At 37.5% G+C, this 4,689-nt stretch overlaps 1 long non-coding RNA gene across 1 annotated transcript; it reads left to right on the forward strand.

The window, feature by feature from the left end:
• Positions 1–579: 579 nt before the first annotated feature.
• On the forward strand, positions 580–1,308 carry LOC118755775. Its single transcript, XR_004995059.1, has 2 exons — positions 580–932; positions 999–1,308. It is a non-coding gene; the product is annotated as an uncharacterized LOC118755775 (long non-coding RNA).
• The last annotated feature ends 3,381 nt before the right edge of the window (positions 1,309–4,689 follow it).

Below are 4,689 nucleotides of genomic sequence, written 5' to 3' on the forward strand. Positions count from 1 at the left end.
AATTTTTGCTCGAGTTATCCTGTACACGGACGGACGGACAGACGGACAGACGGACAGACGGACAGACGGACGGACTGACAGACATGGCTTAATCGATTTCTCTATTAATTCCAAGCATTTATGTATACATTTGTCTATATCTATCTCGATTCGTTTTGGCTGTTACAAACAACCGTTATGTGAACAAAATTAATATACCCGGGTATAAAAATATTTGGCTTATAGTATGAATTTGTCTTTATTAATACGGCGCTTGCTGCGTGAAAAAAATGCTAGATTTCCTTAGAGGATGTTGACTACGTGATAAAAACCTAAGCGCCCCCCTCACTGTGACCAAGCGTGGTATTTTGAAGATCCCCCCCTGAAAGGGTCACTTAGTATGGGTACGTTCCCATATATGTATGATGAAACAAACGGGCTTCGTTGATATACTGATGGACATACGTACATATGGACAGCAATATTTTCATCTGTGTACATATGTTTAAATGATCCCACTAGAACTTGAAGGGAGATCTCCCATTGTGAGGAATAAAAGAGTACTCCTTTTGGCCTGATTTCGTAGCAATAGGGGAGTTTTGTTGGTTCTGACCTCCTTTATGACTCGCTTAGGAGTCAAATCGAAGATCTCCTAAGTGAGCAACAAAAGAATACTCCCAGAGCCATGATTTTGGAGCAATAAACGATTTTTGTCGATTTTGTACTCCTTTATTACTCGCTTAGGAGCAAAACGCGATGTCTCCTAAGAGAGTAATCCTGGAGTATTCCTTTTGATTGATAGGGGAGCTATAGGCACCTCGTTCAAAAGAAATTGCGTATTATTGGAAAAATTTATCATAAGGAAAACTACAGAAAATATTTCATATGGAAACGATATAAGGAGGATGCAATAATTGAATGACGATAGCACACAGTTAAATGAAGGTCCATCGGTATGTATTGCAACTTCTGTTTAAATTGATTAAATGTTGTGTTATATATCGCTAAATACTTTTCAGATTATCAAATTAGTGTCAGCATTTACGTATGACCACCTGGTTTTAACATTCATATAGTGCCGGTCCAGAGCTTTTACTGGGGGACATAGCTATCAGATGGGCTAAGTAACCATCACATTGAGCGTGGTTAAAACAAGAAAGTTTTATACACTCTCCCTATTTGCGTGAGCTCCTGAACACCCAAGCATCCCTGATACCAGGAAATCATGTAGCTATCTCACCGTTTTATTATTATTCTGTTTTACTTTGAATGTATTTGACCGCATTAGAATTCCAATATTAATCAAAAATGTAATAAGTATTACTTATGTATGTTTTGTCTGATCTCGTACTTATAGGTATATGTTATCTTTTAATATTGTATACATGCATGAGATTAAAAAATTAAATAAATCGATTGCGTAAATAGCAAAATCTTTTAGCTTACATGTGAGGCAATGAAAAGCTCTTTTATTACTCGTACAGGAGGCTTTCGAGATGCCTCTCATGGGAGCACTCCCTTATTGACCGTTCGGGAGGAATGGGGGATGTTTTTCTATGTGCACTCCCTTGTTGTCTTTTTGGGAGGTATAAGGGATGATTTTATGAGAGTACTCCCGTATTGCTCCCTTAGGAGGTTTGTGGGATGATATTTCTGTGTGTGCTCCCCGATCGCTCGTTTAGGAGGTAAAACGGATTACTCCCCCTCCTAGGACATACAATGTTAAAGGGAGTATACGAAATTACATGCTTATACACAGAAGCATAGGGAGCAATGGGGAGTATTCGTATACTCCTCAGGGAGTACTCACGGAGCAATCGTACGATGCTCCCAAGTTCTACTGGGATTGTACATATTTTTGTATGTATGCGCATATGTATGGAGGTTTCGGAACGACTTTTATGGGAGTACTCCATTATTGTTCGTTTGGGAGGAATGTGGGCTTACTTTTATGTGAGAACTCGCTTATTGCTCGTTTGGGAGCAATATTGGATGACTTTTATCGGAGTACTCTTTTATTACTCGTTTGGGAGGTTATTATAGGCGTACTCCCGTATTGCTCCCTTGGGAGGTTTGTGGGATGATATTTATGTGTGTGCACCCCGATTGCTCGTTTAGGAGGTAAAAGGGACTACTCTCCCTCCTAGGACATCCAATGTTAAAGGGAGTGTACAAAATTACATGCTTATACACAGAAGCATAGGGAGCAATGGGGAGTATTTTTATACTCCCAAGGGAGTACTCACCGAGCAATCGTAAGATGCTCCCTAGTTCTACTGGGTATATATATTCTTGTACATGTATATATGTATGCACACATGTAGTACAAACGAAAACAAATCTAATTAGAGCTAGCAACCCTGCTTGATATCAATGCGAAATGCACTGATTGTCAAAAATGATGTGTTTGTACATTTGTTCATGTTTGTCATTGTGCGTATAATTTTTATACCCGAGCGCACTTGTGCACAAGGGTATTATAACTTTGTTCACATAACGGTTGTTTGTAACAGGCAAAACGAATCGAGATAGATATAGACAAATGTATACATAAATGATCAGGATAAAAAGAGAAATCGATTAAGCGGTGACTGTCTGTCCGTCCGTCCGTCCGTCCGTCTGTCCGTCTGTGCACACGATAACTCGAGTAAAAATTAAGATATCGTAACGAAACTTGGTACGTGTACTTCTTTTGGGCGTAGGACGGATGGTATTGGTATTGGTATTGGTAATGGGCAAAATCGGACAATAACCACGCCTACCTCCCATATAACGGTAATTTTCAGAAATACGAAAACTGCGATATTTTAGTAAATACTGAAGATAATTCACTCAAAATTGATTATTACAATAAGTTTTAGACGAAAAATAAGAATATTATAAATTTTTGAAAAATGGGCCTAGCCACGCCCACTTATGGTTACATGTGTATATCTTGGCAACCGCAGCACCGATTTCTTCCAAACTTGGCACAGTTGTTGGCTTTGGTACATCATACCAACTGGCCGAAATTTTTTAAAATCGGACAATAACCACGCCCACATTCCATATAACGGTAATTTAGAGAAATACGAAATCTTCGATAAAGCAGTAAATATTAAAGCTAATTTATTCTAAATTGACGCTTGCAGCAATTCTTTACCAAGAAATACGTTTATGATAAAATTTTTTTAAAATGGGCGTGGCACCGCCCACTTATGATCACATATATGTATCTCGGTAACCGTTCAACCAATTTGTACCAAACTCGGTATGATTATTGTGCTTGCCAAATATAAGCAAAACGCTGAAAATTATTGAAATCGGACTAAAATTACCGCTTTTCATATAACGGTAAATTTTAAAAATGCTTGAAAATTCAATATTTCGAAATTTAAGGACGCTGGTTTACTCAAAATTGATAAACCCCGGATTACGATGTAGCGGTAGCTTTCGGGAAGGTGGAAAACATATATTTAATATTTGCGCCGGGTATTTAATGTTCGGCTCCGCCCGAACTTAAACTTTCTTACTTGTCTAGAGTAGTTTTTGTGCTCCCGCTATCACTTTGTATGAATTCGTCTATCGCTGATATACTCTGATGAACATACATATGTGAGGATGATAGCAAGGCGAACTCATATAAGGTGGTGTTACAGGAGCAGTTGAAATTTTCGCCCGGTGTTTCTTAAAGAAAGCCATAAACGTAGCGAACGTTGGTTCAACTTGGTGATGTTTTGCTCTAGATTGCAAAGTTTGTGGGTCTGTTGTTGTGTCTTGGTTATACGAAAGATAAACAATTTTAATTTTCTGGCAAGTTGTACAACTCGTCGCAACGCCAATGGACATGTTGTACAACGTAATTATATATTTTTTTTCGTGGTTGCCACATAGCAACAAACATCAGTTTGTTCACTAAATAGCCCTATATGGATAACTCAGCCGAAATACGTCCTGTTGCTGAATTTCATAAATGTATGCCGAAACTTACGAACTTGTAAAAATGAGATTGTACAATGAATTGCTCGCAAAATTGTAACGTTTGTTGGCAAAACGTCCAACAAGATTTCTAATCGATCTGAACCAACGGTCGCAACGTTAATGGCTTGCATTATGTCAAATTTGAGTAGAAACTGTGTGCATGAACTCCATTTCATAATTTCAATTATACACGAAATGGAGTTTAGTTATGCATTACTCGAATTCATGAAGTGATTTAGTGAACGCATAAACGTAGTAACTGTGCGTATAAGTTTTTAGGTGATTTTATGTTTTTATACTCTTCCTACGAGATGAATATACATCTATATTTTAATACGCTAACATAAATTTTGTCTCCGTTCGTTTGGCGATTCTACCGAACCGATTTCAAAACCAAGAACACCGTTGGAAAGGCATTTCTCCGTAGATGAGCAGAGTTTTTATGGTTTCACAATTGGTTGAAAATTACGGCTAAAACCGTCGTTTAAACTTTTTCGAATTGTGTATAGATGTTGCTGCAACATGTTCAATTTTACATGTTTCGCCTGTTGTTTCACTACACAGTTGAAATTAAGCTTTGAAATAAAGATAAATATGAAGATGAAGAAATAAATGATAACGATGTAGTCAAAAAAAAAAAAAAGGCAAAAGTGAAGATAAAGACGAAAATGGAGACAATGACAGATACATAAGAATTAGGGTCACTGAAAGGGTAAGAACATTTCTTGAATTTATGAAGTGAAACTTCTT

The sequence above is a fragment of the Rhagoletis pomonella genome, unplaced genomic scaffold (genome assembly GCF_013731165.1).
Source record: "Rhagoletis pomonella isolate Grant_MI unplaced genomic scaffold, Rhpom_1.0 Rhpom_scaffold_07337, whole genome shotgun sequence".
Taxonomy (NCBI): domain Eukaryota; kingdom Metazoa; phylum Arthropoda; class Insecta; order Diptera; family Tephritidae; genus Rhagoletis; species Rhagoletis pomonella.